This window comes from Cervus canadensis, chromosome 6 (assembly GCF_019320065.1).
Source record: "Cervus canadensis isolate Bull #8, Minnesota chromosome 6, ASM1932006v1, whole genome shotgun sequence".
NCBI classification, from domain to species: domain Eukaryota; kingdom Metazoa; phylum Chordata; class Mammalia; order Artiodactyla; family Cervidae; genus Cervus; species Cervus canadensis.
In genome coordinates, this window is record NC_057391.1 from 48227168 (window position 1) to 48251800 (window position 24633).

Below are 24633 nucleotides of genomic sequence, written 5' to 3' on the forward strand. Positions count from 1 at the left end.
CAGATGAGTTGTGTGCACCTGTGTGTGTGTGATGAGTCAGATACACAGGGTTGGAACTGTGAAGACAGAAGGGTGTGTTGCACATGTACAGTCAGGGGCTTGCCATGTTCCACATTGTCTGGAGCAGAAACTCCGTGGCCTCAGCCACCTGCTCTGAAATGGAGCTTTTAGCTGGTCTTTCACAGGAGAAACCACTGCCTCAGTCATGGGAGGTTGCCTGACTCCAGGACAACCAGTCTTCACATAGCCTGCTATGGCCTTAATATAGCCTGCTATGTAAAAGCGGCCTCAATAGACAGATTTTCTCTCTTGGAAACCTTAACCAAATGTTCAAAAGAATTTGCTACCTGGGGATAGAAGAGTTACGATGCAGTGGCTGAATCACATTGATGTCTGGGTGCTAGTAGGTCTAGAAAATCCTTCCTTCCTGGCTCCATAAGCCATGATGGCCCCTGTTCCTGAGTATGCATGTGTAAAGGTTGGTTTATGCCAGTTTGGCTAGGCTATACCACCTGGGTATTTAATCAACTTCTGATCCAGGTTTTGCTGTGAAGATATTTTGTAGATGTGGTTAACATTTAAAATCAGCTGAATTTAAGTTAAGGGGGTTCTGTCTCAATACTGTGGTTAAGTTTCAATCAATTGAAGACCTTAAAAGCACAAGTTGAGGTTTCCTCGAGAAGAAATTCTGCTGTAAGATGGCAGTATCAGTGTTTGCTTCTCTTTCTCTAGAGAGCCCTGACTGATACCCCTTGAAACTCTACCTTCTGTATCACTCCATGGTACTGCTACCAAAGAGCCTTTCTCCCTTTGTTCCTTAAAATCAAAAGAACCTACACAAAAGCTCAGTAGTATCCACTGCCTTTGTGAAATGGTGCTCATAGTAGTGGGAGACCTAGTGATTCAGTCTGCAGTAAATGCTTGGTGCACGTGTGAATTCTCAAATACCTCCAGTTTTCAGGAATTGGGAAGAATGAATTCACCTGCTCCATCTTAGTAACAGGATTTTGTTAGCTGCCTTTGCCCCGCACACCAGAGTAGTAGGAAATAGACACATGTTCAGGGAAGAAGTTCTGTTCTTCCAGGATTACTTAGTGAAAGGTGCTTAACCTTGTACTTCCTTGTTAAGAGAATGAGCAGCCCAATCCGTGGTAGAGCAGTCAGAGACTCTAGGGTACAATATGTAGGGTACCCAAAGATATTTCCACTCTGAATTATTCCTGCCACCCCTGCCACCCAGGGGAGATGGCCCCTGCACTGGAGACATGCCTCCTGCCCTATGCCTACTGCCCTTCCCGTCTGAAGCTCAAACTTGTCCCTTCATTGGTGTCTGCCCTGTAATTGCCTGTGCTCCCAGATCAGTTCTTTGCTGCCTGTGACTTATTTTCTGATTTTTATGCTCGCATAGAATGAAGGAGAAAATGATCATGGATGTCCGGCAGGCTGTAGGGACAAGGGATGAAAAACGACATGGGATGCTGCTCTGGGTGGTGATCAAGAACTATATACTAGAATTCTTCTGCAAGAAGGATAAAGGTAGATGTTGGGGTTGTGGGAGCAAGAATCACCAGAAAAGGAGGACCCAGGAAGACAAACTTCACCTATTTTATTTCCCTCTTTGGGTTTCCAAGAGGCCAGAGCAGTTTTAAGCTCAAACACAATAACCACATTGATTGTAATGATTTGGCATTTGGCTTTTTTTTTTAATATATAGCTCTTATTAGTCCTTTAAAAAATGTTTTATTAGTCATTTTAAGAAACAAATGTGTTGATAAATTTGCCATTGTATAAGGGAGATATGACAGACTGGAAGTAGGAAAGAGCCCAGTTTTGGAGCTGGACTCATTTGTATTTGAACTCAGACTCTGTCATAGGCTGTATGATATTGGTCAAGTTACTTAACCTGTCTGAATTTCTAATTTAATACCTGCCCTGCAGGAACTTGATTAGGACTCATGGAGAGTCTATGTAGAGTGTCTGGGAGATCTGTCACACTGCCTAGCAGTCTGCAGTAACAGCAGAGAGGTAATGAGTACTCACAGTGCTGCAGGTAATGCCCTGAGCACATTAACTCACTTGACACAGAACCAGGTCCTCATGGCCTCCATTCCTTCTGCCACTCTCCCCTCCAACCTCCCGTCCAGAGGCCTTTCTAAGGAAACACCCAGCAGAGCAGAACTTGGGCCTTACCCCGTCTCCTTAAGAACTGATACCTGTCTGAGGCCTCACCTGGGCTCTACATCTGCAGCCACAGGAAGCATAGGTGGCCAGGGGATGTGCCAGGCCTCGTTGCTGATCCTGACGCAGACTCAGGGCCAGCAGGTAAGCCTAGTCATCTCTCAGGGGAGTCCTGCCTGAAGTGGATGAAGTTGCGTTATGAACCAGGGCCTATGGCTGGTCAAGACTCCTCAGAAAGCCCAGCCCATTCCCCTGGTACCTTTCTGTCTGCACATGGAGTGGCTTTTTGGCCATCACCTCTGAGGGCTGGGAGGACTCTGAATGCACAGAGCAGAGCCGTGAAGCCCTACAAATCACACAGTCCCTACTGCCCTGAGTAGGGCATCCAGGCTCAGCCCTGCAGTGAAACATTCAGTTACCTCCCAGGCAGGGCCCAGTACAGCTGGAGGGGCTCAGGCCGGAAGTGCTGAACCGAAGGACTAAGCTGGTGATGCAGACCTGGGCCTAGAACCAGCTGGGGAGTGAGGATTGTTGCCACGTTGTCCCAGAGAAGCCAGGTGCCTGGTTGCCAAGGAACATCTGTGTTGGAATTGTATATGCAGGCCCAACAGAGCCAAATTCCTTAAAAGCAGTTTCTTTCTGCCCAGATGGCTTCAGCAGCCTTGACAGAAGGGGGATGTGTGTGTGTGTGTGGAGGTGGATGGCATTCTCAATCTGAGCCTCTCCTTCTTTTTTAGGACTTTGTCCCTTAGTGACTCTTCCCAAGTTAAATTGTACTTCTCGCTTTTCTCGGGCACTTGACTAGGAAGAGGGAAGATGGACTGTGAGTGAGGGAACTGTGTTGGAGATCATCCAGGATCACTTAGGTGGCGGCATTCCACAGTGACTCTCACTCCCAAATATCCACAGGCAAGGTGGAATGGATACATGAAATGCATAAATAGTCCCCGCGCCTGAGTTTAAGACAGAGCTGCCCCTCCCCCAGGCCTGACCCATTGCTACACAGTGCTAACCCAAAAGAGACAGGGTTTATTCAATGCCCACTCAGAAATCTGAGAGTCTTGACTGCCTAAGGACATACAGATGGTGACTGGTAAGATGACAACTCTGTTTCCTGCCAAAGGCCTGTTTTTTCTGGGAAGTTGAGACCTAGTAAAGTGTTCTTACATGTGAACAAAGGGAGAAAAGAAGCTATCTGGGGGGGTGGCCCTGGTTGAGTCCCACAGGGTTGGTTCTAATCAAAGGTGTTCACCAGAACTGTCTGGAGAGACTTGACAAAATAAAGAGGTTGAGGCCCCACCCCATACCAACTAAATTAGAATGTCTAAACATTCCCTGAGTATTTCTGATGGGCTGCTCAATTAAGGACCATGTTGTAGAGGAATCATATTAGATTATTCAGTCCCCCTGAATAATATTAGGTTATTCAGTCCTCCTGAATAATCTGATATGGGCTGTATTTCTCAGGAAGCTAGTTTTTCACTGATTGTTTATCTTCTAACAGAGATAGTAAGGCTAAGGGGCATGTGTTCTGGAACCCAAGCACCTCCCACTTCCACCACATTCTTAGGGCAAATTACTTAACCATTCCACTCTTCAGTTTCCTCATCTGTAAAATGGAACCAATGATAATGCCTGCTGCAAATGGTTATTGTGAAGGCTGAGGTAATACATATCATCGCCTAGAGTTTTGTAAATAATAATCAGCCTTACCCTGATGGACATTAGCTATTGTAATTATTAACACCTTTGACATGACAGTTTCAGGTGTAGGATAGCATTGTTATTTCTGGGAGCCTCTGAGAGAGGTAGACTGGCATGCTATCTGCTTTTCTGCAACAAAAGTCCATTGGTTACCATCTTTGGAGATCCTTTTTAGCTGGAAAATGAAGGCACGTTCATGCAAAATTGGCTCAGGTTCACAGGTGCAGACTGATCTGTAAATTAGCCTTGGCTAAAAATAAACCAGCTTGATCACTTCTGTTTCTAGCAATAAATTAGATAGCCAGAATAATTTCCCCACCCCCCCCCCCAAACAACTGAAGTATTGAATAAAGTATATTTTTTAAAAAAATCTTTAAAAATGCCTCTCTGAGCTGACATGGAGGTAAGAAATCCTCTTAGCTCCCAAACAAACTGAAACCAAGAACTCAGAGAGGTAAATGAATTCCAAAGTTTGCCTCCACCCTGGAAGTTTCTGCCAGATGCTGGCACCTTGGGCTACTGCTTTGGAGGTTGATGGGGATGGGATGGAGGATTTTAAGTCCAGAGATTGATCAAAGTAGGGTGCATCATAAGAGACCCTTAAATAAAGCTGGAATCCCAAAAGATTACACATGTTTTGTGGTGAACACAGGAAGAGAAGCAAGAAAAGTTGTTGGTCTCAACCATGATAATCACTTGGACCAGGCATAAACTGACTTCTCTCTTGCATTTGCAGTTCAAATTCATTCCACATGTGTAGCCCTAAATATCTAGGTGTGAACATTTAACATGTTCTCAGTTTGGTAATATCTCACATGACCAGCTGCATAAACACAAATATATTCTGGAGGAATCCTGCTGCAACTCCGTTCTCTCAGAATTTCCATAAACAATATCCAGGGAGAATGAGCAGCTTATAGTTAAACAAACAAACAAACAAACTCAAAAATGCACAAGGAAACAAATTATGATTGAGAGAACTAGCAAAAAATAGAAATAATAATAAACAAATACTAGAAGTAGATCAGCCAGAGCATTAGATGTTAGATTTATTGAACACAAGTAAAATAGCTATGCAAAATATGAACAAGCCTTGAAAATTTGAACAAGAAGCAAATAGACTTGAAAAAGAACCAACCAAACATAACTTCTAACCCTTAACTTAAATCTAAATAAACCTTAACATACAACATGATTAAAATGTCCTTTTTCAGGGAAAAAAATATTAGGAGTAAAATACCACACAACATAGCACTGGATTAGGTGGGCAGATAATTGGAATTAAGGAAAAAAGTTAAGGACCTTGACTTGTTCAGGAGGGGGTTAAAATATTAATTATAGAATTATTAAATTGTTAGAAATGCATTTTATAATTTTTAGGGCAAACCACAAAAAGGATATGGATATGATAAATTGTAAATGAATAAAAGACAAATGAAATACAAGCAACAGCAATCTTGCTTAATTCAGAAGATGTGGGGTATGGGAGAAGAATAAAGAGAAACAAATATATACACATAGAAGGATGATAGAAATAAACTCAAATATATCAGTAATTACTATGAATACAACAGGACTTATATCCTGAGTTAATAGACAAAAATCAATAACTTGGATAAAGAAATACAACTTAGCATATGCTATTTACATGAGATGCTTTTTAAACATAAGGATATAGAAATATTGAAAGTTAAAGGATGAAAAAAGATACAATAAGCAAGTACTAATCAAAAGAAAAATGGAAAAATAATATTAGAAAAAAACAGACACTTCCCTGGTGGTTCAATGGTTAAGAATCCGCCTTCTAATGCAGATGACAGGTTCAGTCCCTGTTGGCGAACTAAAGATCTCATATGACACACGCATGCCACAACTATGTGGCCAAAATGGTTTTTTAAAAAAGAAAAAAAAGCAGACTTTAAGCCAAACAGTTTTATGAGCAATGTCACCATATAGTGGTAAAAGGCTTAATTTCCCCAAAATATATAATAATTCTAAACTTGTAAGATATAGGTTTATGTCTTATATATATATATATATATATCATACATAGCTATATGTAGATGTATATGACATATATGAAATACCATCTCATATATATTAGTAATAAGATATATATTTAAAATGTATATAATATATATATTACATATATACACATGTAGTCTCAAAATACATAAAGCAAACAAATGACAAACAATACAAATGGAAGGCAGACAAATCTATTGTACTAGCAGGAGATCTTAGCACATTTGTATCAGAAATTAACAGACTAAACAGTAAGAACTAAACTAAAAAATCAGTAAGGATACAGAAGATTTAAAGTACACATTAATAAACTTGATAAAATCGGCAAATGGAGAACATTGGACTCTGCAGTTGGAGATTATTTCTTCTTTCTCAGCGCTCATGGAATTTCCTATGAATAAATTTCAAATGTAATTAGGTTAGAAATAATAACAAAACATAATGAGAAACATCCTTATATTTAGAAATGAAAAGCACACTTTAAACAACTCATAGATCAAAGAAAATGTCTAATGGAAATTTACATACATAGAATTGAATATGATGTTTTAAAACTTCTGGAATGCAGTTAAAGCAAACTAAAAATGGAAGAGGTATTTGTTAATCTGCAAAAGAACCTCTTAAAAACCTACAGCAAACATCATTATTAATTGTCAAAAATTTAAGTTCGAGGGATAAGACAGAGATGCCCACTTCTAAGACTCCTGTTCAACAACATATAGGAAATCATAGCTAGGGTAGTAAAACAAGAAAAAGAAGTGAAAAGTCTAAAAATTGGAAAGGAAGAAACAACTATCACTATTTGTAGTAGTAGAAATTCCAAAATTATATATGAATTATTAGGACTAATAAGAGTTCAACAAGATGTCTGCAAATAAAATTAATGTAAAAATTAATTGTATTTCAATATGCCAGCAGTAATTAGAAACTACAAACTTAAGACATCACTTACATTAGCAATAAAAAATTAAGTGCTTAGTAAATGCATTTATAAAAGAGACGGAAGTAGAGATAAAGCTCTAAAACTTTACTGAAAGACTTTAGTCCTAAAACCATCCAGACATACACCATGTGTACCACCGGAATTTCACTAAATCTATAGATCAAAGAATGAATGAGTTTACAATTTTATTTTTTGATCTATAGGTTTAGTGAAATTCCAGTAGGAGTTTTTATTTGCTTATTTTTTGGTAGAACTTGGCTAGAAGATTCTTAACTTTACACAGAAATTTAAAGGCCAAGGATAGTCAAACAATCCTGAAGAAGCTTCAGAAGGTGATAGGCCCTATTACAGATCAAAACTTCTATAAATTGTTGCAAATTCAACTATGTTCAACTTAACTTCGTTATCAAAAGATACATTTAAGATAGTGAACAAATGATACAATAGATAGAGATTTGCAACATATAGCTTCAAGTGTATATAACTATAGAATATATAACAATTCTTAGGAAGCAATAAGAACAAAACAAATGACAAAATAGTAGGCAAAGGCATTTTACAGAAGAATACACATATGACTCACAATCATATGGAAAGATGCCCAATCTCATTATTTACCAGAGAATTACAAATTCAAACTACAATGATAAACCATTTTATACTAATAAATTAGCAACAACAAAGTTGATAATTTAGAGTGTTGAGGTTGTTTGCAAGGAACTCATTAACTGCTAGTGGGAATATAAATTGGTACAATCACTTTGATTAACAGGATAGCATTACTTAGTATTACCTGGTAAACCTGAACATCCACACACTCTATGTCGAGCAATTCCACTCCTAGCTGAAGAAACTCTTACACGTGTATGCCAGGAGACATGCAAGAGTGTTCATAGCTGCACTGATCTTAGTGACTCCAAATTGGAAACTACTCAAATGCCCATCAACAGAAAAATGAATACATACATTCTGATTTATTTGATTCAACATATGAAGAAATAGGATACAGCAGTGAAAATGAATGCCCTACTCAGAGCTGCCCTCAAAAGCCATGAAGGAATCTTAAAAACATAAAATTGAGCACAAAGATGCAAGTCACAGATCAACTCCTAACAGTGTGACTGGATTGATATAAATGTGAAAAAGCAAATTTAATTAGTCTATTTTTTTAGAGACACAGTCATGGGTGACAAGAGAGAACCATTAACACAAAATCAGCCTAGTAAGGTTAGCAGGGGAAGAAGGAGAACGTGATGTGGAGGAGTCGTGTGGGGATTTTAAGGTATGTAAGATTCTATACCTGCTTCTGTGCATGCTCAGTCTCTCAGTTGTGTCTAGCTTTTTGTGACCCCATGGACAGATTTTCCAGGCAAGAATACTGGAGTGGGCTGCCGTTTCCTACTCCAGGGGATCTTCCCGACCCAGGGATCTAACCTGCATCTCTCCTGCATCTTCTGCATTGGCAGGAGGGTTGTTTTTTTTTTTTTTTTTTTTTTTTTACCACTGAGCCACCTGGGAAGATTCTATTTCTGTTCCCGAATGGTGAATATGTTACTGAGCCTTTCAAGTCGGGTCCCACCTATGATTCTCCTGCCTGGTGTCATTCGAGCCAACAGAAGGACACCCAGTTCAGTTCAGAAGCAGAATAAAAGTTTACGCTTTGATCCAAGAATCGAGGGGTGCAAGCTCATGCTCTACAGCAGGGGTCCCAAACATTTTTGGCACCAGGGACTGGTTTGTGGAAGATAATTTTTTCCCACAGGGTGCGTGTGGGGGAAGGGAATGGTTTGGGGGTGATTCCAGCTGATTGTATTTATTATGCACTTTATTTCTATTACTATTACATCTTCTCCACGTCAGACCATCAGGCATTACATCCTGGAGGTTGGGGACCCCGTGCTGTATAGCACAGGGCCCCCCAAAAAGCCAGGCGTCTCTGAGGTGGGCGAAGATAAGCGAGGGTGGAGTTCGCTGGGGTGGGCGCCGCTGCGCGGCTCAGGGCTCAGATGGCGACTGTTCGCGGCGCTGCTGCCCGCGTGCTGCGGCCCTCTTGAATTGAGGCTCTGTGCCTGGCGCTTCCGCAGAGAGCTGGGGAGCTGGGGTGTCCGCTGGGCCGCTTCCCGGAAGGATCTCTGGTCTGAAGGGCCAGGTGCGTGGCTTCTGCATGAGCAAGTGAAACCAGACTAAGCTCCAAAGGAGAAGGAAGGTTAGATTTTGTTCTGTCACTCTGATTTTATTTTTATTTCCTGGGAATTGTTAATGGACTTTGCCAAAGACAAATACACAGGTGTTCGTGTTTAGTGGTTTCTAAATGTTTTATATCCCTGTTTTATACCCTTCTGCACAGATCTCATCTGTGCTGGGATAGATTGTATGGTATGAGCAGCCTGGGGTAGACTGAGTAGATTTCCAGGATTGTAGAATTACTCATTCCATCCTCAAAGTTTGTCCTGTGTTTTGAAGTCAGCCTCTGACCTGCAGAGCAGAGCTGTAGGTTAGCTTCTTACACCCTTCTGTGTGTATAACACAGTTCATAGTTAAAGCAAGGCAAAAAAAAAAAAAAAAAACAACTTCAGCAGATAAAATTGAGATCGTCAGCTGAACAAAAATTGTAGGGTGTACATAAAGAATAGCCAGGCGCTGTGTTGTGTCTCCCAGGAGGCAGCGGCCTCTCCTGGTTCACTTTGACACTCCCTGGCTCTGGCCTGACCCTTCTCGCCCCGGCAAGGGAAAGGAAACGGCCTCTCCCTGCTCTCTCCTGTGTTAATGAGATTGCAAGTCTGGGTCAACTGCTTTGTCCAAGGTCACACAATTACTGAAGGTTCCAGGTCCACCGTTCATTTCATATATTATTATGCAGTGTTTTATTTTATCCTTCCCGGGAGGGCTTCAGAGGAGAGCGTATTAAAAGGCTACAATAATTAGCCTCACATTGTAACACCCTTGACTCCAGGCAAGCTCCTGTAGCAGAGGGGGAGACGTTTGATTCAGCTTCTCTGGGATGGGTCTGAGACTCTGGCTGGAAAGCAGGAGAGAAGTTCCCGAATATGCCCACGGTCTGTGTGGGGCTGCTTTGGGTCATGTTGCTCCTGGTGGTATTTGAGCAATCACTGTGGACCTCAAGGAGGGCAAAGAATTAGATCTCATCTGTGCAGTGGGATAGGTTGTATGGTATGAGCAACCTGGAGTAGACTGGATTTCCAGGATTGTAGAATTACTCATTCTGTCCTCAAAGTTTGTCCTGGTTTTTTACGTCAGCCTATGACCCGCAGAGCAGAGCTGTAGGTGAGCAGGTGAGAGTTGTAGGGGAACAGATGATAGCTGCAGGTATGCTGCAGTTGAACAGGTGAGAGCTATAGGTGAATGGAGGCTCCTTTCACTGCAGTAGGGTGGGCCCCTAGTCCAAGGAGCCTCTTTTCAATACCCCAAGACTCTTTGACTCTTTCCTCCTGTCTCTGCAGCTATTTTAGGGAAACAATCTTGTAATCCCTTCTAAAAAGTAGTTCCTTTCTGTCAAAACATGTGTAAAGTAGTGAAGGTATAAAATGTGACCTCAGTAGGCCTCAGACATTGCTGGGGGTCACCAGGCTGGTTAATGATGAAGCTTCGGGATAGTAAGTTCTTTGCTGCCTGCAGTGGATAGGGTGGTGGGGATTGCTTTTCCTTAACTACCATTCTGGTGATCCACACCCAGCTGAAGATTCTCTTTCGGTTGATTATCAAGATTCTCACTTGAGAACTTGACAGTAATTTAAAGATCGGGAAGGTAGGAAGAGAAAGTTGTAGGGTACCTACATTTTCCCTCAACAAAATCTTGTAGAGGTTTGCTTAGGCCCTGTTGGCTTCTTGACCTCTGCTACCCCTAGCCAAGAGCTGCCATCTGGACGTTCCTCCAGTGCAGGCACAACCCTGGACCACCTGCTGCACTAATCTTGCAAGGCCTATTGCCCTTGGCCTATGAACATTTATTTCAGGTTTTTCCTTTCTGTTGATTAGCAAGGGAAGGTGTCATCATAGCCTTAATAATAAAACAGTCAACTTTAGAGGAGTATCTGGGCTTTGTAGAAGACTTGTTTAACCTCAAAAGACAAAGGGAGAACTGTACAGTTAAACATAGTTAAGGGAGTAAGTTTTATGTTTATGAATTTAAATGTATTACAAGGTACGATGATCAGTTTTATGTGTCAGGCTAGGCTACAGTCGCTGGTTATTCAGTCAAACACTAATCTAGATATGATTGTGAAGGTATTCTGCAGATGTGATTAAAGTCCATAATCAGTTTTCTTTAAATGAGGAAGATTATCCTAGATAATCTGGGTGAGCTTGATTGAATCAGTTGAAAAGCCTTAAGATCAAAGGATTCTCTGAAGCAGAAGGAATTCTGACAGCAGCTCAGGCCCTTCCTAAGAAGTCTCTCTAGCCTGCCCTTCCTGGTGGCTGCCCTGTTGATTTCAGGTGTACCTAGTTATGAGTTGAATTGTGGTGGTGGTGGTTTAGTCGCTAAATCGTGTCCAACTCTTGAGATCCCATAGACTGTAGCCCGCCAGGCTCTCCTGTCCATGGTATTCTCCAGGCAAGAATACTGGAGTGGGTTGCCATTTCCTTCTCCAATTGTGTCTACCTCCAAAATGCAGTTCTCACCCTTCATACCTGTTAATGTGAACTTTTTCAGAAATAGTATCTTTGTAGATCATCAACTTAAGACAAGGTCATTAGGGTGGACCCTAGTCCAATATGATTGTGTCTTTATTGGGGATGAAATTTAGACACAAAGACATGCATAGAAGAAAGATGACCTGCAGAATCAGGGAGAGGGAAGGACTGATAGATACATGTCCATCTATCTCCACGTCCTACTGTGACTGTTTCTCTATTAAAACACTGACGCACCAAATCAGGAGGGGTATGGCAATATCCCTGGAGGAGGAAATGGAAAACTCACTCCAGTATTCTTGCCTGGAGAATCCCATGGAGAGAGGAGCCTGGTGGGCTGCAGTCCACAGGGTTGCAAAGAGTCGGAAACGGCTGAGGCGACTTAGCATGTATACCACTTTTCGATGGCAGCCCTAGGTTTGATCCTGGAACAGAAAGAGGATGTTAGTGGGAAAACTGGTGAAACCCAAGTAAAGCCTGGAATTTAGTTAATGTACAACTGTTGATTTCTTTGTTTTGCTGAATGTATTCTGATTATATAGGATTTTAGCAATGGAGGAAGCTGTGCAATGGTATAAGGGAACTCTGTACTATCTTTGCAATTTTCCTGTTAATTAAACATGATTTCAAAATGAAACATTTACTTTTAAAAAGTAGCCCGGATCCAACACTTACCAGCTGTATGACCTCAGGAAACTTAGTCTTTCATTTTATCTTTTTTTTTTGGTAAAATGAGGGTTAATAATACAACTGCTCATAAGATTGTCTTAAGGATTAAAGGAGCTAAAACAAAACCACATAGATTGCTTAGAACAGTGCCTGGTACAAGGTAAGTGCTTAATAAGGGTTAGGTCTAATTATATTTTTGTTTTATTTTATACACAACTTGTTCTCCATGGCTACTTGCTCATTGTGTGGTAATCACATAGACAAGTGTTCTTCTAAATTGAATGTAGGCTTGTAAAAGACTACCCATTGGAGGATAAGAAGAAAAAGTAGAACCTCTGTTTACTTGCTGCATTTACTTCATTCTTTTAAGGAGTTTTGATCTGTATATGTGCTATAATGCATATCTTAATTCAGTATCAGTATAACATATGTCTTTTTTATTGATAGAGTAGATGATCAAAAAGGCCTAGGGACCAGTACTGTGTGCTCTTAAGGCAGTGTACACGCTTGCATCCTTGTGACCTTCTTTGGGCTCAAAGACACAGCCACTTAGGCAAATTAATTGTGCGTTGAGCCCTAATCCCTAAGCCATTTAAATCTGCTTGAAAACAATATTTAACTCAGAAGGTTGAAAATGTTGAGATTGACTCAATAGGTATTTATGACTCAGTGTTTCTTCAGCCTGTATTACTTCAATTTGTTCTAAGACTGGACAAAATCTCTTCACTTGCCTTTTTTTCTTATAATTTGGTCTTTTAAAAAATATTTTATTTATTTATTCAGTTTTGGCTGTGCTTTGTTGCTGCACACGAGCTTTCTGTAGTTGTGGTGAGCCGGGCTACTCTTGGTTGCAGCACACAAGCTTCTCATGTGGTGGCTTCTCTTATTGCTGGGCACAGGCTCTAGGCGTTTGAGCTTCAGCAGTTGGAGTGTGTGGGCTCAGTAGTTGCGGCTTGTGGGCTCTAGATCATGGGCTCCATAGTCGTGGCACACAGATTTTAGTTGCTCCATGGTATGTGTGACCAGGATCAAACTTGTGTCCCTGGTATTGACAGACAGATTCTTTTTTTCTTGTAGGTACTGTAAATCTGCTTTATTTTCTCCAACAGTAGGTGTTTGGTGTCAATGTACTTTTTTTTTGTTTGTTTGTTTCTTTTTTTTCTCAGTCCCTTTCTTTTTTTTTTTTTTTTTAATTTGTTCATTTTAATTGGAGGCTAACTACTTTACAATATTGTAGTGGGTTTTGCCGGAGAAGGCAATGGCACCCCACTCCAGTACTCTTGCCTGGAAAATCCCATGGACGGAGGAGCCTGGTGGGCTGCAGTCCATGGGGTTGCAAAGAGTCGAACATGACTGAGTGACTTCACTTTCACTTTTCACTTTCATGCTTTGGAGAAGGAAATGGCAACCCACTCCAGTGTTCTTGTTTGGAGAATTCCATGGACAGAGGAGCTTGCTGGGCTGCCATCTATGGGGTCGCACAGAGTTGGACACGACTGAAGTGACTTTAGCAGCAGCAGCAGTGGGTTTTGCCATACATTGACATGAATCAGACATGGGTGTACCTGTGTTTCCCATCTTGAACCCCCCTCCCACCTCCCTCCCCATACCATCCCTCAGGGTCATCCCAGTGCACCAGCCCTGAGCACCCTGTCTCATGTATTGAACCTGGACTGGTGATCTGTTTCACATATGATAATATACATGTTTCAATGCAGTTCTCTCAAATCTTCCCACCCTCACCTTCTCCCACAAAGTCCAAAAGACTATTCTATACATCTGTGTCTCTTTTGCCATCTCACATATAGGGTCATTGTTACCATCTTTCTAAATTCCATATGTATGCGTTAGTATACTGTATTGATGTTTTTCATTCTGACTTACTTCACTCTGTATAATAGGCTCCAGTTTCATCCACCTCGTTAGAACTGATTCAGATGTATTCTTTTTAATGGCTGAGTAATATTCCATGGTGTATATGTACCACAGCCTCCTTATCCATTCATCTGCCAGTGGACATCTAGGTTGCTTCCATGTCCTGGCTATTATAAACAGTGCTGCAGTGAACATGGGGGTACACGTGTTTCTTTCAATTCTGGTTTCCTTGGTGTGTATGCTCAGGAGTGGGATTGCTGGGTCATATGGCAGTTCTATTTCCAGTTTTTTAAGGAATCTCCACACTGTTCTCCATAGTGGCTGTACTAGTTTGCATTCCCACCAACAGTGTAAGAGGGTTCCCTTTTCTCCACACCCTCTCCAGCATTTACTGCTTGTAGACTTTTGAATAGCAGCCATTCTGACTGGCGTGAAATGGTACCTCACTGTGGTTTTGATTTGCATTTCTCTGATAATGAGTGATGTTGAGCATCTTTTCATGTGTTTGTTAGCCATCTGTATGTCTTCTTTGGAGAAATGTCTGTTTAGTTCTTTGGCCCATTTTTTGATTGGGTCATTTATTTTTCTGGAATTGAGCTTCAGGAGTTGCTTGTATATATTTGAGATTAATTCTTTGTCAGTTGCTTCATTTGCTATTATTTCCTCCCATTCTGAAGGCTGGGCAGACGGATTCTTAACCACTAGACCACCAGGGAAGCCCTCCACTTACTTGTAAGAATCTAAATTTTCCCTCTGGCTTCCACCACACTTTATTTGTTGCCTCACATAATAGCCTTTTCAAGTTATTTCAGGCACAGGAGATTTATAAATCTAGAGTGTTTTGGTTCTAGGTGGTGATTCATGTAGTAAGATAGAATGGTTTTTTTTTTTTTTTTTTTAAGGCATGGGGCAATGTAACTGACATTAATTTTTAGTTTCATATGCATTCACTTATTCACATTTATTCACAATAGTTTCTTCAAATTTTGTTTAAAAGCTCTTAGAGACAGTCAGTTTTTTAGATTCAAATCCTGTTGGTTTTCAGAACCTGGGTTCAAATTCCACCACTAACCAGATGTGTGTCCTTGGACAGTTTTTTCCTTTTAACTGCTTTATATCCATTTCTTTATTTGAAAGACAAAATATTTACCTTGCAGGGTTGTGTAAGGAATAGTGATATATATGTGAAGCACTTGCACATGTTTGGGTTATGGTAGGTGCTTAACAAATAGATAATTTTGCTATTATTGTTGTTATTTTATCACTATTGTGCCAACCACTAGGATAGACCTAAGAAAACAAAGACAGCTAAGGAAAATAAAATTCCTTTGCCTGTAAGGAAAATACACATAAACACACCTAGAAATATTATTAATACAACTGATGTGCTCGGTATAAAAGTAAAATGCTAATACCAAAAGCAAGCATACAATGAAAAGCAACATCTCCTGGCCTATTTCACCCAAGCTCAAGCCCTAGTCCCTTTCTTCTAAGACAAACTTTATTAGCTGTTTCTTTTCCATTCTTCTGTGATTCAGTCAAAATAATAAGCTTATATTGCTGTTGCCTAGTTTTATCAGCTTTAGAATATTCTATTGACTCCTTGTTATGATAGATGAGGATTTAGGTCATGTCCCTGTACTTCCCTAACCTCCTCCCTTCCTGATGTTTGATAATTATATTATTTTCTAAAAATTCCTCTATAGCTAATATTTTAAACTTTATGGTTAAATTTCTATTTCTTATTCTATCACCTTCAGTGAGTATTTTAGTCCCCTTAAGGTTATCACTCTCTCTCTTTAATCTCTTATCTCCTGTAAGAAGCAGCCCAGTTCTCTAAAGTGCAAGTTGATGAATAACAAATTTGCTGAATTGACCAAATTTAGGATTTTGGCATTTCAAAGTGATGTGATTGGTCTGGATTCCTCCCCAGCAATTTCATTTAAGTTAATCTAGAGCCCTTTTTGTCAGCTGCACATTGCTCTTATGTTATCAACGTTCATAAGGTTTGCATTCTGTTCTGCAATTGTAATAAAGGCTTCCCTGCTTTCTCTATCGTTGATCTTAAAAGTTATAATTCACAAAGAAGGCCTTCACATTATGATGATTACCTAATTACTATCCCCTGCAGGGAGGGGAGTATCCTTGGGATATATATTCCAATCTAAGGGTTTTTTGTCAGGTTACTTGAAAGAGAGGAGTCACAATAACATCAAAGTCAAGTGGCTTTTCTTTTCTTTCACTCTGTTGGTTACTTAAAATCATGTAACTTTTTACTTTGCTCTGTATGTGGATCACTACCTGCTTGTACAGGCTTTGGTCTTCCTGCCATTTCTCATCTTTTATCTTTCTCTTTTCTTCCTCCCACCCTTTCTTCTTTTCTTTCTGACCAAAAGAAGAGTGTAACTTTCCCAGAGCCTCAAGTTTTGTAAGCCTTTCAGATATAGTGACTCTTAAAGAGCCGCTGGTTTTCTCTAGGTCTTAGGCTCCCTGACCTGAGTGAGGACCTGTCGCTGTCTTCTGGACAGCTGTTCTGGGACTTCTCTATACAACCTTCCTAGGTTGGATCCACATCTTTCTCTTTCAGGAGTATGTCCTTTAGTAACTTCTTAAGAAAGTCAGAAGTAGTTTTTTGAGGTCTTGTTTGTCCAAAAATGTCTTTGTTTAGATAGATATTGTTTAGATAGATATCTTATCTATTTAGATAGATAATGTCTTTATCAATTTGATTGATAGCTTGGCTGAGTATACAACTCTACCTTCAAAATTCATTTCCCTCCAGTTTTATTCTGACATCCAGCTCATGAGATACCAATGTCAGAGTGTTTCTTGTTTTTTGTAGGTACTCTGCCCCCCGCCCCACCCCCCAACAAAACACCATGGAGGTTTTTTATATTTCTTTAGTCTTGATTTTGTATGTCTAATTGTAGATCTTTCAGAAGTTTTATTGAGCTGGGAAAAGTCATTGTCTGATGACTTAAAACTTTCATTTGGGGGAAATTTTTTCTATTATTTTTGATAAAATCCTTCTTCTATTTTCTTTAGACTTTTTTTTTTTTATAACATCAATTAGTTGGATAGTAGGCCTCCTGGATTTTTAAATACTCTTTCTGTGTCTCATATTTTCTGTCATATTTCTTACTATTTGGGTTTTGGCTTTCTAATATAAAAGACTTACTTTTAGTTTATTTTTAGCCCTACTATTAAATTTTTAAACTTTTAATAATTTCAAACCTTGTTTTTTGACTCTTGCTAAAGGGTAACAAACTTTTATATACATAAGAATAACATAGAACAAAACCCTGAGTTTATATATGTACATATAATTTATATATTTGCATTAAAATTTTATGTATATAAAATTTATATATAATAAATATATTTTAATATTTCCCTTTAGATATTAGATGGTTTGTCTTAACATTAACTTTCTTAATTGCTCATTATTTGATACTTTCTGTTCCTTGAATTATTTCTAATTCCTAAAATCAAGTTTTTTTTAGTTTTATTTAGTTTTTCATTCCTTCAAACTGTTGGTTTTCTTATACATATTCTGTCAATTCTTTATGCTCTCTGATGTGCATCCAATATAGTCCCTTTCTGCCTGAGTTCTTGAGTCTACATTAGTTCTCAGTAAGGAAGAACTCTGATTCTCTTACATTTCTCCCACTTCATGAAGTAATTATGATGAAGGGGAAGACCTGAGTGGTTTGAAAGGAACTGCAAGGCTGCTTTCAAAAATTTTCTTAATGCCAATATATAAAACTTCACATGTTCAGACTACTCAAGAAAGTCCAGCTTGAATTACTCAGAGATGTTTTAAAATATGGTTTTATTATTTTCAATTATTATAAAAAAACTTCACCTGAGCTAAGAAAATGCCACAGGTAAAGCCCACTGAAATTGAACAGATAAGAATGTGTTCTATTTAAATGGTGGCTTGAACTCTCTCTAGTGTTTCATATGGACAAACGTGAGTTCCGCAGTCTTACAACGTTTGCTTTCATTACTGAATAGCCTCTTTATTATGAAGATAAAAACTTAAACTCTAGACTAAAACCTTAATTAGAATTTGAGTTAAGAGTAAAAGTTGTCATGAACCTTGTCTTTTCAATGAGAAAATATGAAAGGGTCTGTTTTTTTATCACATATATATGATATAAATGGCTTGATATTTGTGAAGACTTATCAGTAGCAATAATAACACTCTTATTGCCAGATCCAAAAGGGAAATAATGTTATATGAATCTGTCTTACTTTAAAACCAGCACAAAAAATTTATGGAATCAGATTTCATTTTGGAATTGCTTTACTAGTGTCAGTAATTCCTATAATTTTTTCATAAGAAACAGTTTGGTCTGAGAACACCTACAGGTCTCTGGAACATTTACCCCAGTACCTGACTTGAACTTTATTACAAGTTCAGATGTTCTCACAGATTGTGACATCTCTTCGTGTTATGAACAAACAGCGTTTGTGTGTTTAGGATCAACCTGAAAGGGAGCCACTTGAGCTCTCTGAACACCACTCAGCAGTCCTGGCAGTCAGGGACATACAGGGTTCTTGGTCTTGTACATTTCAATAGATTTCCCTCTGTGCTGGAGGAAGAGACTAAGGCTCCCTGGCGATAATCCACTGCTGAAGGATTCCCCTTTATCTCAAATTACTGCAGAAGTCTCAAGGGACCAAGACAAGTCATCTGCCCGAAGTCCCACAGCTGGGGAGCAGCACTGTGGGATTCACATGTCTACACCACACTGCATGTAGAGACATAGTGTATTTGGATGTGGCCATGGGCTCTGGGCAATTGAGGGAAGGAGAGGTACTGACAGTGCAATGGGACCCTAAATTCGTGCGAGGGAGATGTAGAGAGCAATCCACTTTTCATCTTGTCTGAGGCCAGACCACATTTAGACTTCAGCTCTTGTCTGGGCTGCAGAGTTGTGCTTGCCGTGAGCTCCTTGCACACACCTTCTTGGTGAATGACTGAAAAAGATGTATCAATGTTTTTCTGAACTACATTGCCTCTCCAATCATTAACATGACCCTTTATCTCCTACCTTGTTGCCCAGTCTTCTCCCCCCTTTGAAGCCAGTTGCGAAAGTGATAAAGTCCTAAGAATTACTTCTGAACCGTAGGTCTTTCCTAGAACATGTCAGAGGTGATCTTTTTGAAAGGCACCCATCCACCTGTCCCATCCAGGAGCTGGGCCTCCACCCGCATGGACTCTTCACCTCTAATTCATCCTCACCATCCTCCTGCCCCACCTCCCACCTCTGACCCTGTCACTTCCCTGATTAAACCTTTTGTGGTTCCCCACTGACTCCAGGTCAAGGTGTGGGTTTCTTGCTCTGGACACCCCAGGATACCCATCTGTCCTTCCAGATACAGCTCCCTTGCATCCTCCATAGCTGGTCGGATAGAAAGCTTTGTGACTCCTTCCATATACTGTTTTTCTACACTAGGGCTTTGTTTTCCTGGCTCTCCTGTGGGATGCTCTGGCTTGCCCATCTCTACATATCTAAATTCTAGATAGGGACCTCCCTGGAGGTCTAGTGGTTAAGACTTAGCCTTCCAAGGCAGGGAGTGCAGGTTCAATCCCTGTTTAGCAAGCTAAGATCTCACATGCCTCATGACAAAACAAACAAACAACAACAAAACCAGAACATAAACAACTGAAACAATATTGTAACAAATTCAATAAAGACTTTAAAGATGGTTTACATCAAAAACTGAATAAATTCTACTCATTTTTGAGTCCCTAGATCAAAGTCAGCACCTGCATATAGCCTTCCTGGTCTCACAGCTGTGACTCTCCCTGATAGCTGTAGGGCCCTGGGGTCCTGAGACTTTACATGGAGGGCCTCATTTCATCCTCACAACCTGTGAGGCAGAGACTGATCTCAAGGGACAAAACTGAGACTTACAAAGGTTCATTTGCCTGAGGATCTTGAGCTGTGAGCACTGGAACCAGGATAGGAACCCAGGGGTGTTGTGCTTACAGCCTAGGTTTCCACCATTCTGGAATGCTCCAAGACCCTCAGTCATCACATAACTGGTGTCTCTTGCACTGTAAAAGGCTTGAACATCCTGGTGGGTAGGAGAATGTCCGACTCACCCCTGTTTTCTCTGCTAATTCTGGTATGAATGGCGTGTGAGGAGGAGGGGGGATCTTCTCTGTGGAGGGCAGCACCACTTGTGACTGGGGCTCTGCTGTGGTCCTCCGGGAGGTGGGGTTTGTTCCTTCCCTCCGCCTCAGGTGTCCTGCATACTTCCCATCCTTGCCAGTTCCATCTTGTCTACTTCTCCCCACTCTTGCTTCCTGTCTGCTCAACTGCCACAGAAGCAGAAAGTGGACTCTCTCAGAGACCCTACAGCCCTTACTTTCTCTGCTTCCATCCAAGGTGGTCTGAACTCCTTTCCACCTCCGAGTCTTTCCTTTTCTGGGCTGGAGTATTCATCTTCTCCTCTTGTAGCACTATGACTTTGTCACACACTGACGGGGCATAAAACCCAGCCTTGATGCCATGGATGAGTACAACTAGGTACTCTGATTTCTGCCTTGTAGATTCTCCCAGCACTCCCATCGGTACTGTGTCCAGGCTCCGAATTGTGGGCTGCCTGGCAATTGATCCATTCCCTCCATTAATGCATAATTATCAAGATCTTATTATATGTGGGGTCCTGATGAGGCTGCAGTGAACAAAGAGTAATGTCCCTGTCTGCATGTATCCTTACATTCTAGCACAATGTCCTATAATTGGTTTGTGAGTGCCTCCTTGTCTCTTCACTTAGACCGTTAATTCCTTGCTGTCAGGAATCTTATTTTCTGGTCCTTTTGTGGCCTCTGCACAGCTTAATAAAGTGCCAGGTACAGCATAGAAACAGTGGCGGTCGATAATGTATCATGAGCTATAAAGCATCTTTAGTTTAAGAAGCATGTTTCATACATACAGTCATATTTTTAAACAGTATCCTTAGTAGGTAGGACAAAACTGAAGAATGTTGGTTCTGTGTAGTCTAATGACATCACATATTTAAAAATACATATTCAATAAATATTGTTCAGCATTTATTAAATGAGAATAGGAGAAACTGCCTTTCCTGTTGTTCTCTGCAAAACAAGGAATTTATATGCACTGAGCCTTATATAAATGTTAGAAACATTAATTTTTATACAACCTGAATGTGTTTAAAAGAATAATGTGGGATAATAATGTGACTTATAATTAAAATAATAATAATAATAATAATATGGCTTAGAATTTAAAAAAAAGTCCCCTGTTCTTCCTTATCCTCTATTATACTTCCCAGAAACAGTCAATTTGAACTTTGTTTTTGTTCTTCTGCATGAGAGGGAAATGTAAATAATTGTGAACAGAGGGAAGATGGTAGTAGATTGTAAATGTGGCCACAAGTTCCTCTTCCCATTATGTTCATCCCTTTACAATATGACTTTGCAACTTCTTCCATCAAGAGGCAAAGTCTTTTCCCCCACCTCTTGAATCTGAATTGGCCCTGGTACATTCTTTGTTTAATAGCCTAAGACAGAAGTGATGTTTTTGCAAAATCTGAGTTTTTAATAGGTCTTGCAGTTTCCACTTTTGGCCTTTTGGATAAACTCTGTACTGAGATAGTCATTTAGGGAAGCCAATCTAGGCTATAGGGGTGAACTGAAGTATCCTAGTTGACAGCTGTCATTAACAGCAAGATGTGCAAGTAAGGCCGCCTTGGACTGGACTGTCCAACCCAGCCCAACCATCTTTCTGGGAGAATGAAGCCCATGGGTGAGCCCAAGCACAATCAGTAGAGGAAGGGCCCAGCAAATCCACAGAATTATGAGAAATAACAAATAGTTGTTGTTTCAAAGTACCTAGTTTCTTTCTCTGGTTTTGGGATTGTCCATTAACTTACTGCTATCACAAATGAAGATTTAGTTCATTACTTCATCCCCTTCCTGCCACACATCCTCACTTTATAGTTTTGACACTAGTCTTGGTTTCTCTGTTCATCACCTTTGTAACCTCAAAATAGTTAAGCCTACATTATTTGTTCCATGAATATCTATTGACTCCCCACTTTTTAAGATGCAAACATTGTTTCTTCCCTCCTTTTTACCTGTATCATCCCCTTTTACCTCCCAGTTTCTTAGGCTCCACCTTTTCTTTTCCTTTCTAAAAAGTTTTTAATTGAAATATAATTATATGCAAAAATATGCAGAACTAATAGTAAAAAGTTTGATAAGTGAACAGATCTCTGCAACCAGTACTTAGATCTAGAAATAGAATTTTACCATCACCTGGAAGTCCCACTTACTACTTTCTACCAAATGTAATCATTATTCTGACTTGTAAAATTTATAGATAAGTTCAGTCTCTTTTTAAATTTTGTATATAGTTGTCTCTCAATTTGTTCCAGGACCCCCATGGAAACTAAAATAAGGAGATGCTTAAATCCCTTACAGCCAGCCTCTTATGTCCTCATGTTCAATACGTAGTCAGCTGACTCTGTCAATGCAAAACCCACAGACATAGAGGGCCGACTGTACATGTAACTATTTAGTGTCTTCTCTGTTGTACCTGGCTTTCTTATTGTTCAGCATTCTGTTTGTGAAATTTATCCCTGTTGATGTACTTAAATGTCATTTCTTCTTGTTTTTGTGTGGTGTTTATGTTATGAAAATAATGTTGATGGGCACTTATGGTCTGTCTAATATTTGGACATTGTGAGTGTTATAGTAAGCATTATTACACATTTTTTATGAACTCATGTATACATTTATATTGGATATATGCCCCAAAGTGGTAATACTGGGTCATAGAGTACATATATGTTCAACTGTGCTAGATAGTGCCGAACAGTTTCCCAAAGTAGTTGCACTAATTTGCACTCCTACCAACTGTGTAGGAGAGCTACTGTTACCCCACATTTTTGCTACTGTTTTGTATCATTTGACTTTTTTGTTATAACCATTCTATTGAGTTGGTAGTCATGTAGGACTGGGTTTTTTATTTTCATTTCTCTGAAGTTTTGAGTTTTTTGATACAAGTATAATGGGGTCATTTAAACTTTTCATATTCTATTTGTTTATTCTGACATAAAAAGAGCAGGGTTTTTCTTGGATCTAATGACCTTTCTAAATTTGCTTAATAATTCTGAAATTATCTTTTGATGTTTTTAGACTTTTGTATACAAAACTATATCATCTGTGAATAAAGGATAATTTTTTTCTTCCCAATCCTTCCTTGTGATTTCTTTCCTTATTACATTGGCTAAAACCAGCACAGTGACAAATGAAAGTTAAGATATCCTTGCTTAAAATCAAAACCTCAGTGCTTGCTTCGGCAGCACATATACTAAAATTGGAACTATACAGAGAAGATTAGCATGGCCCCTGCACAAGGATGACACGCAAATTCGTGAAGCGTTCCATATTTTTGTGGTTATTTCTCCTTTATCATTTAAAATTTTGTGTATCTGGGCTTTCTCTACATGTTTCTTAAAAGTCTCTTGGAATTTTGGTGGGGGGGGGGATTCATTTTCCAGTGTTGAATGTTATGTGCTAAATTTTCTTGGAATATGGAATTCTTAACCAATGACCAAACACAAAGCCAGGTGTAAATAACAACTTAGTTTATAATAAAAGTGACATTTAAACTGGGGAAAAAAAAATCAAAACCTCAATGAGGTACCATTACACGCCAGTCAGAATGGCTGCTATTCAAAAGTCTACAAGCAATAAATGCTGGAGAGGGTGTGGAGAAAAGGGAACCCTCTTACACTGTTGGTGGGAATGCAAACTAGTACAGCCGCTATGGAGAACAGTGTGGAGATTCCTTAAAAAACTGGAAATAGAACTGCCATAGGACCCAGCAATGCCACTCCTGGGCATATACACCGAGGAAACCAGATCTGAAAGAGACACGTGCACCCCAGTGTTCATCACAGCACTGTTTATAATAGCCAAGACATGGAAGCAACCTAGATGCCCATCAGCAGATGAATGGATAAGGAAGCTGTGGTACATATACACTATGGAATATTACCCAGCCATTAAAAAGAATTCATTTGAATCAGTTCTAATGAGATGGGTGAAACTGGAGCCCATTATACAGAGTGAAGTAAGCCAGAAAGATAAACACCAATACAGTATACTAACACATATATATGGAATTTAAAAAGATGATAACGATAACCCTATATGCAAAATAGAAAAAGAGACACAGATGTACAGAACAGACTTTGGGACTCTGTGGGAGAAGGCGAGGGTGGGATGTTCTGAGAGAATAGCATTGAAACAAGTATACTATCAAGGGTGAAACAGATCACCAGCCCAGGTTGGATGCATGAGGCAAGTGCTCAGGGCTGGTGCACTGGGAAGACCCAGAGGGATGGGATGGAGAGGGAGGCTGGAGGGGGGATTGGGATGGGGAATACTTGTAAATCCATGGCTGATTCATGTCAATGTATGGCAAAAACCACTACAATATTGTAAAGTAATTAGCTTCCAACTAATAAAAATAAATGGAAAAAAAAAAAGATATCCTTGCTTAATTTCCCATTCTAGGGGAATGCTCTTAACATTT

General features: G+C 39.9%; 1 non-coding gene across 1 annotated transcript; it reads left to right on the forward strand.

Moving 5' to 3' along the window:
• The first annotated feature begins 23379 nt into the window (after window positions 1-23379).
• LOC122444504 lies at window positions 23380-23486 on the forward strand. The gene has a single exon (XR_006270322.1). It is a non-coding gene; the product is annotated as a U6 spliceosomal RNA (small nuclear RNA).
• Window positions 23487-24633: the final 1147 nt, after the last annotated feature.